Genomic DNA, 10179 nt, shown 5'->3' on the forward strand with positions numbered 1-10179 from the left:
GGTTGGCAAGAAGTACAGGCGCGGACCCAATCCTTAGCATCCTTAGAAATGCCGTGCCTTCAGCAGCTGTGCAGTAGAACGGCACGAGGGATGTGAAAGGCCGTGAATGAAATCAAACACCTGTCGGCGCATGGGAGCAGGAATCCTAGGTCGCTGTCTACCAGTACTGACGTCACAGAGGAGGGTGGTGTTGGAGTCTTCGAGGGGAAAATCTTCCCAACGGAGGGACGTGCAGGATGTCCTACATGCTTGATACTCTGGATCCTGTCGTTGGGCTTCAGCCAGGGCGTTGTAATCCAATCCCAGTTGAATGGCAGCCAACGTGTTTCTTGACAGGGCATTGGCAACGGGATTCATTTTCCCAGGGACGTATTGGAGGGTGCAATTGTATTCAGCCACGGCGGAGAGATGTCGGCGTTGACGGGCGGACCAGGCGTCAGACTGTCGAGTGAAGGCATGCACCAGAGGCATGTGGTCTGTGCGAATGACGAAGGGCGTACCTTCTAAGAAATGGGGAAAGTGACGGACAGCCAAGTGCACCGCCAGCAATTCTCGATCGAAGGTAGAATAACCCGATTCTGCCTTGGACAGTTTTCTGCTGAAGAAGGCCAATGGGCGGGGCGAGCCTTTGACCACCTGCTCGAGTACTGCACCAATAGCGACGTCGCTGGCATCGGTGGAGAGAAGGAGAGGGGCGTGTGGGATGGAAAAGTGAGAGCCGCAGCAGTTGATAGGGCCTTCTTTGCATTGCAGAAGGCTGCTTCTTGAAGGGGACCCCACTTCAGGTCCTTTGGCTTGCCCTTGAGGGAGGCGTAAAGGGGAGCAAGAGTGGCGGCAATGGCTGGCAGAAAACGGTGATAATAGTTGATCATGCCCAAGAATTCTTGCAGAGCTTTGACGGTCGAGGGCGCGGGGAAGTTCTGAACGGCTGCTACCTTCTCAGGGAGGGGATGGACTCCTTCAGGAGTGATACGGTGCCCTAAGAACGACACTTCGTTGGCGCCAAAGGTACACTTGTCGTACCGGACTACAAGGCTGTTTTTTTGCAGGCGGTCGAGCACGATGCGCAGGTGACGGAGGTGTTCCTCTTTTGAGGAGGAGAACACAAGTATGTCGTCCACATAACATACACAGAAAGGGAGGTCCCCTAAGATGCCATCCATGAGACGTTGAAACGTTGCCCCAGCATTACGAAGGCCAAAACAGGAGTAATTGAAGGTGTATGTACCAAACGGAGTGGTGATGGCAGTCTTGGGGATGTCTTCTGGGTTCATAGGCACCTGATAATACCCCTTCAGGAGGTCGAGCATAGAGAAAACCTTTGCTTTGTGCAGGTAGGAGGTCATGTCGGCAATGTTTGGGAGGGGGTAGTGATCCGGTTCTGTTTGCATGTTCAGGCGCCTGTAATCCCCGCACGGACGGAGGGAGCCGTCTTTCTTCAGAACGATGTGTAAGGGTGACGACCATGGGCTGGAGGCCTTTTGGCAAAGGCCCATTTCCTCCATTTCGGCGAACGTCTGTTTGGCGGCTGCCAATCGTTCCGGTGCCAGACGTCTGAATTTTGCGAAGACTGGGGGTCCCGTCGTCTTGATATGGTGATAAATACCATGCTTGGCAGGAACCGTGGGCGTTTGGCGAAGTTCTGGACGGAAAACTTCAGGGTACGACGTGAGGAGGTGGGCGTAGGCATCCGTGGGTGCGCTGATGTGGAGAGCGAGGTTAGAGGGGGCGGGTTGAAGAGGTGTCGACAAGTACGAGTCTGCGTTGACCAATCGTCGGTGGGCGACATCGACCAGAAGGTGGAAATGAGAGAGGAAATCCGCACCGAGGATTGGCATTGTGACGTCAGCAACGAGAAACTTCCAATTGAATTTACCGATTCCGAATGATAATGTGAGGTTCTCGTAACCGTAGGTGGGTATCGCAGATCCGTTGGCAGCTACCAAGCGGACGTCGGCAGATGTAGACAGACTACGTCGTGCCTTGAAGAGTTTCCTTGGCAAAAGAGAACGACAAGCACCCGTGTCTACCAAAAATCACACGCCCGTTCCTGCATCCTGTAAAAAGAAAAGATTAGAAACACGGGAGGCCACCGCCAGAAGCGATGGCCTACTTACACGTTTTTTGGCCACTGACAATCCTTGGCACATTTCTTCGCGGTTGCCCCGAATCTGAAGTGGTAGTAGCAAAACTGCGGCGGATGGGAGGTAGTAAGTGGCTGTAGAAGTCGTTCGTTGGGGCGCGAGCGATTGGTGGGTGGTGGGCGGCTTTGTCGCCGCTTCGGCACGTCACGGGGTAGGCGTGTATGTCCTACGGCATTCATGTCAGCTTCGGTTGACGTTGAATAGGCATCCTCTTCGTCAGGGGTGGAGGCGTTGATGGAGGTCTTGAAGTGGCTGTCCATAAGGGCGTCGGCTTTGGTCATCAAGTCCTTTATGGGTAAACTATCGACATCGGGTATGGCAGCGCGTACAGGTTCGGGTAAACGGCATATCCAAAGGGCACGAAGTAGGTTCACCTCACGAGGAGAGCCGTCTGCGGCAGGTTGAAGGCGAGCGATACTGATCATTTCCCTGAGGTCAAGAGAAGCCCTTTGGTCCCCCAACGGTTGTTGCGAGAGCTGAAAAAGCTTTGCTATACGGGTGGCTGGCGACGGCGAGTACTGCTGCAGAAGGTATGTTTTGAGGGCGTCATACGCTATTGGGGTGTCTCCTTGTTCACAAAGCCAGTCGGATATTTCTGGGAAGGTGTCCTCGGGTATCGCCGCGAGAACATAATCCGCTTTGGTGGTTGAGCGAGTCACGCCCTTGATATGAAACTGGACTTCTGCGCGCTGAAACCAAGCAAACGCCTCTCCGCTGGCGAACGGTGAAAGTTTCAATGTGGCGGCCGCAGCGCCAACTGCTGTAGTAGAGTTCGTCATAGTACCAACGATGGAGGGGCGAGGGAGGTGGGGGTGGAAGGCAGTGGAGCGAGTCTTCTTCCGTGGTCACCAATGTGACGGTGCCGAGTGAGGGTTGTGAACTCAAAGGCAGGATGCAATCAACTGAGTTGTTTATTAAGGAACACTCTTCTTTATATACAAAACCTCAAGGCAACAGGACATAAGCTGTTCGAGAGACAGACAATGTTACAGAGCAAAACAGAGACATGATCATTCAGGTTCTTTTTAGTGCGAGGGAAGAGCGCAGATACAAGCATAATATATACAAAATAATTATGTACAATTGTGTGACACACGGTTGGTACACTTTATATATTCCCTTTCCTTACGATTTCCTTCCAAAGCATTTATAATTTTTTCTAATTTCTGATCTTTTCTTTGCTCAGTCTGTAATAATTCAGCGCTCCAGCCCAGATCTTCTTGATCAGATACAGTTTTAACAATAGGCATGGATGTTGATATATCTATTAATCCAGCTAATGGCTCCGTACCAGATGACGCGGGGTTGCGTGATAATGCATCAGCAATGATATTTGCTTTCCCTGGTAAATATCCGATTTTCGCGCCAAAATCTTGGATGATCAAATGCCACCGAGTTCGTTTGGGGCTGTGACTAAAGCCTTTAAAGAAGTCGGTTAGGGGTTTATGATCAGTAAGAACCTTGACAGGATAACCGTATATTATGAACTTGAAATGCACTAGTGAATTAACAATAGCTAGTCCTTTAACCTTATTTGATGTTCTATGACATCCGTTTTACCTAAAGATCCATCCGTAGTGGAAAAAACATCATGATATTTAGTTAAAAGTCCAAAAAATTTCTGTTGAATATCTTCTTCTTGAATGTCTTTACTGATTTTATTTTTAATAGATTGCAAAAGGGATTCATCCGCAACTGATTGAGCGTGATTGATTTCAGCGACGGTAAGAATACGATGTTTGTAAACTTCTACATCCAAAATATGTTGATTTTTGTGAATTACTAAAGTGGTATTTAAATGATTACAGACTTCAATATTACATTGTTGATGTGAGCCTACTGTATAAATAGCTTGTGTGACGGACAATCCGTTAGTTTTCAAAGTGTCGGAAAGGATTAATATTTCAGATCCCAGTAACGTTTTCTTTATTTGCACTATTAAATTCGAAGGTACGTTCGGTTCGATAGATTGCGTGTAAGATGATATTACGGGTGAACGAGAATTCTGTTGGGTCGTGTATATTATTTCTTTATTAGTGAGACACGTGATTGGTTCTTCAACGTACGTCACTGTTTTATTTGTCGTCTCCTTTTTATCCAAAACTGATTTTAAGGTATTAGAAGACTTATAGAATTTTCCTTTGATATACACGCCGTGCTTGGCAGGGGCTAAGATAATGTTTTGATTACCCTATAATTATCCTATAATTACAGCTGGATACATATCAATGTTTTGTACAACAACAAAGGTATCGGCAAACGTGCGCTTACCGACCTTGTAATGAACATGAGTTACGCCTATTACATTTAATTCATTATTTCCTATACCCGAGAGCCTTACTCCAGACTTCTCTATAGGGAAGTTCGTAAACAACAAATGATGTGTCCTCAAATCCATGATATTACGTGGACTACCAGAGTAAAAAAATAATGTAAAGGATCGGTGTTCTAAATTTACAGCATATAATGTTGGTCGTAACTCATTTTGACTTATTATTGTGTGAATTTGTTGCAAATCGACGGGAGCATGCACTAATTTATTTGATTCGGTCGTGTGTTTCGTAGGAAAATCTATTGCCTCACAATGATCTGATAAAACATTAAATGGATTATTTAACACTACTGATGTTGATTTAAATGACCCAACATCACTCTCTTCCCCACTGGAGTTAATGATGTGGTATTTGCTTTGCTCTGCACATTCTGAAAATTAGTCTGACCTTGCGAGTTCTGGCTACACGGCCCAGGATCAGAGTTATTTGAAGAACTGTTTGTTTGTTTCTGAACTACATTGACGTTTGGCTGTTTCTTCTTATTGAACTGAGGATTTTTCTTTTTATTTCCATATGGAACTGACTGTGGAATTGACTGTGTATTTCTAGGATTCTAGAAATACACAGTCTTGATACTCGTTCAGCCTATCGGCAATGAGAGCTGCTCTCTCTATAACATTAAGCCGAGTCATAGCGGCTTGATTAAGCGTATTTCTTATTGTTAAAACTACATCCAAGGCTTCCTCACCGCCATAGACCGCACGTAGCCTAACTTTGAAATCGTCCCATGTAACTGCCTCTTGAAACGAAACTCCCTTCAAATACGTACTCGCATCTCCTTTAGAAAAGTCTAAAAAACTTTTAGCTTCTAGTAATTGTACAAATGGGTCTATAATTTGTTTAGCATTTAAATGGGCATCGACGGAAGAAATCCACGACTCAACATTCTGAGGTAAGAAGCCATTGACTCGACCTTGAAAAGGAAGGATAGCTGATTGTGCATTAACTAACGTAACAATGGGAGCGGGGATGGGGTTACTCGGGCCGGGGGTGGGGTTACTTGGACTTACAGGAGGTGTCATGTTGACTTTAACTTGTTTTTTATCTCTTCGATTCCTTGCAATCCTATCAAAATCTCTATATGAATACAGACATCCACTGCGTAAACGCATTAACACTATTCAATAAAGATTATAACATAATCCCCCGATACAATGATACTAATATAAAGATATTTCCCAAGAAATTCTGAAAGAAAACGGAATTAGCACAGAGAGAAAAAAAAATTCTAGATGAGAATTCAAAGTTGAATACAGTTTCCTTTAATGAAAGAAAAAATGAAGATTAGCAAACAACTCACCCCAGCAATAATGGATGATCAACCCGTGATAACTACACTTCACTGTCTAAAATTGAAATGAATAAAGAAATGTACTTAGCTTGGGTTTATATGGGCAAAGGGTGATGTCGTCATTTCCTCTCTCTCTCACTGGTTTGCAAGAGTTTTGCTGTTTGGGTGAATGTTTTCGGTCCGATTTCCCGTTGTAATGTTGAACGTAGTGTTTCCTGGATATGATTCTCGAATGTTTAATAAACGTTGAATGTCAGTCCTTCGTTTTCTTAAGACGTTGATTGAAGATCCAGTTCCTCAGTTTGTATAACATTTATTTGTTGGTATTCAATGTGTTCATTTCTTTGGTGGACGTAGATACTTTGTCAAAATTGTAGATTCATTACTGTTGATTCTCTTGATACTAAAGTTGATTTAGGTTAAACGCTGCCACCAATTGTTGGTGTGGTACTGTTATAAACACACATTCTTGTTCCAATCAAATGTCTCTTCAATGTGTTATAATGTTTAGACTTGGTAGGTTACTTCTTCTGAATAAGTCTAAGTAAGTTAACTTTAAAACAGTTTATTACTTTAAAAACAGTTATTAACATCTCCATCACAGGAGTATAGATGGTTTAGTCGGATGACCATTCCGTATGACAGCTTGATCAGAACTAACTAAAATATCCATATTGATGATAACGTCTAGTTAGTTATCCTCAGCATTTAATGACAAATTGTAAACACAACATTAATACCGGAAGGTACTTGGATCCGGTGAGAGACAACTCTTTCTCACGGCTTGTATTGTGTTTACTCTTCATGAAAAATGTTACTTTGCAAATGGTTAGCAGTGTCTTGACTTTCACATCCTGCTTATGACTGATTTGGCGTTCTCACACTCGCTCCTAACTTCTACATTGACCTCTCGGGTCATGGATTTAAACATGTAATTTTACATACATTACACACACACACACATATATATATATATATATATATATATATATATATATATATATATATATATATATATATATATATATGTTTGTGTGTGTGTGTGTGTGTTCATACATACATAAGATTTATTATATTTCAGCCTATAGTTTTATATATCTATTTACATTATAAGTACCAGTACCCATTTTTGTTACTTAAAAGGTATGTGACAAATATCATTGCGACTTTGTCACTGGAATTATACCAGACTTCAATTAATGAACCAATCAACCTTACTTTGAGAAAACCATTGACATTGTCTACATGCCAAGCTGATATACTCGTATCAAAGTATTCATTAGCTTTGCTTTTCCAAAATAATGTTATCACCAATTGCTGGAAACCATAGATTTATGAGGGATGAAAAAAAAAAAAAAAAAGAAATGGACACTTATACATTTTACTCATCATCACTCTCAAGGAAAAAAATTGTTTTCTATTTCTACTAATGTTTTTATTTTATTTTTTTTATTTTATTTTATTTTTTAGTCGCAAATCTAAAATTTGTAGGAGTCTGAGTAGAATATCTCTCAGTGCGATTCCACACCCCTGTTTTAAACCTCTTCTATTGTTTGATAATTTGTGTTAACCATCTAATCATTATCTACCACCATAAAACATTTTATTGCTCTACCGGCTCATTTTATATGTGCAGTACACAGTCTTTCCTAACAGGGATTTACTCGGTAGCCTAATAACAATGGGAATGAAGGAAAGAAGGCAAGAAGGAAGGGGGGGGGGGGAGTACTAGGATAGCCATAGGTGTAAACACCGAAGGAGGGTTGGGGGAACCTCTGCGTCACAGTTACGTGATTAAGTAACACTTCTTCGAAAGGCTCAGAAGGAAGGGAAGAAGTTCCTCTTTTTTTCTAAGAGTAAACGGGTTAATTAAGCACATCTGTCAATTCATTGTACCACCAAAAATTAGGCCAATGTTTGAAACATTCATTGCTGTAGTTTCATGGAAATTCATAAACCGGTTTGTTAGATATTTGGGAAAAACACTATTACACGGCCTCTGGAAACGATAGTAGTTGATTTGTAAAAGATAGCAGCAGTAGAATAAATTAGCGGCTGTTGTTGTAAGTTTGATAAGTAACGAAATTTAAGTATCATCATTGCATAGTAGATAATCATTGATGGATACAATAGATACTGATGACTTCATAGCACCTTGAATGCAATCAGAATTTATTATTTCGTATCGAAAAATAATTCATATTGAGATAAATGAGGACGTTATTACATTCTTGCAAAAGCTATCAGAAATTTGTTTTATTTACAAATCATATAAAAAAACAAGCTTTTTGGTCTAAGAATGACGTAATTTTCCGAGATTTTGTCATGAAACTATGATATACCTAGTTTCCCAAAATGTACTCTTCTCTAAATTGTCGGAAAATACGTTTGCAGATGGCATAAGCACAAAATTATTTCCCATGCAAGTACCCAGACTGCAAGCTATAAATGGTTATGTAATTGCTAGTAGCTTTATCTTGAGAAATAACACAGCTTGGAGATCAAACTGACTTCTTATCATTTCCATGCACAACATTCTTACAATCTTGATTCAAATGGGCTTAACTTTGTATGATAAAATCCCCATTTACAGTGAGTGATCAAGTGCTCGAATTAGCACAGCTATCTGGTGTTTGTTGGACGTGGGCCTTTGGACCGGGTGAATTACTCGGGTTGATGGGAGCTTAACGAGCGAGAAATACATTGCTATCCGTGAAGCTCTAGTTCGGAGGGTTCGAGCAATAGCGATCCATACCAGCTCATCAGCCTATAAAGGTAATAGTTAAACCATAATTTCTACAGATGGTACAGTAAGCGGGGAAACGGAAAAAACAAATATTAAAATATCCCGAAAATAAGTGTTTAATTGTTCTTTTAATCACTAAATCACACATCTGAGAAGCGATTCCCTTGGATTCCTAAATATTTTCTCTCTTTAGATTTTATTCTCTGAGCTTCTTCCTCTATCCCCTGACATGTCCTGTTAGGTCTTTATTCTCTAAGATTTGTGCTCCTTTCTTTTATTCTTTAGGCCTTTATTCTTTAACATTTCTGTTCCCCTATTTCATTCTTTAACTTTTGTGTTCCTTTCTTTCATTCTATATCATATATTTATCAAACATTTTCATTATTTTTAAAATGAATGACCTCCCCCTCCGGTGCTCGTCTTAGACCGTCAAAATTAGTTCCTATCTTCTCACTATCCCTTCAGAAAAATCTCTCCTGAGCGACAGCATGAAGCACCTTCACTTGACCATTCCAACCTGGAACTATCTAATATTTGTGTGAAGCCAAGGCAAATATTCATTAGCTGGATTTAGAAATAAGGCATTTGGAGCACTGCATTTCATTTCTCTCAATCTTTATTTTTGCAATCTCCATCAAACCCCCTCCCCCCAAAAAAAGAAAAACCTTGTATTGTGAAGCATGCATCCATGAATAAGTGTTGTCACTCTGATTTTTTATAAAATATATGTCCCATTCCTTTATCCTTATTCCAGTTATATCTTGGTTGATTTTAAAGCAAACGGGGAAATCTTTCCGCAGAGCACCTAAGGTATATGGAAGACTACAAAATATAATGATCTAACTATATCGAGCCAGACAAATGTTGGTATACGGATCCTTAAGGAAGCAAATCCTCCTAACACCTAAAAGGCAATGACTCACTAATTACAGCTATTTTTTTTTTCCAAAATTAACTATTATTCAGATCAGCATTTAAATCCAACAAAATAATCCCGTTACCTATACCCTGTGATCATCATCATCTCCTCCTACGCCTAATGGCGCAAAGGGCCTCGGTTATATTTCGTCAGTCATCTCTATGTTGAGCTTTTAATTCAATACTTCACCATTCATCATCTCCTACTTCGGAATTATAGGTCTGAATCTTCCAACTCTTCTAGTCCCTTGTGGAGCAAAACTGAACATTTGGTGAATTAATTTGTCTTAAGGTGTGCAAAGAGCATGCCTAAACCATCTCCATCTACCCCTCATCATGATCTCATCCACATATGGCACTCGAGTAATCTATCTCTCTTATAGTTTCATTTCTAATCCTGTCCTCCCATTCAACTCCCAATAGAGTAACACCGATCTCACTAAATTGATATATAGTCTGATTTTTATATGTAATTTCAGGCGATTTGATTTCCAAATTTTACTTAACCTAGCCATTGTCTGGTTGGCTTTTTTTCAGTCTTTCACTAAACTCTAATTCTAAAGACCGTGTATTGGAGATCATAGCTCCCAAATACTTGATGGATTCTACCTCATTAATTCTTTTCCCTTCCAATGATATTTCATCTTCTATTGCATACTCCGTTCTCATCATCTCTCAGCATTATCAGCATACTCCAGGTCTGCTAAATTCCTATAACCAATCCAGTCCAATCCTTCTCCACCATCT

Source organism: Palaemon carinicauda, chromosome 31 (genome assembly GCF_036898095.1).
Source record: "Palaemon carinicauda isolate YSFRI2023 chromosome 31, ASM3689809v2, whole genome shotgun sequence".
NCBI classification, from domain to species: domain Eukaryota; kingdom Metazoa; phylum Arthropoda; class Malacostraca; order Decapoda; family Palaemonidae; genus Palaemon; species Palaemon carinicauda.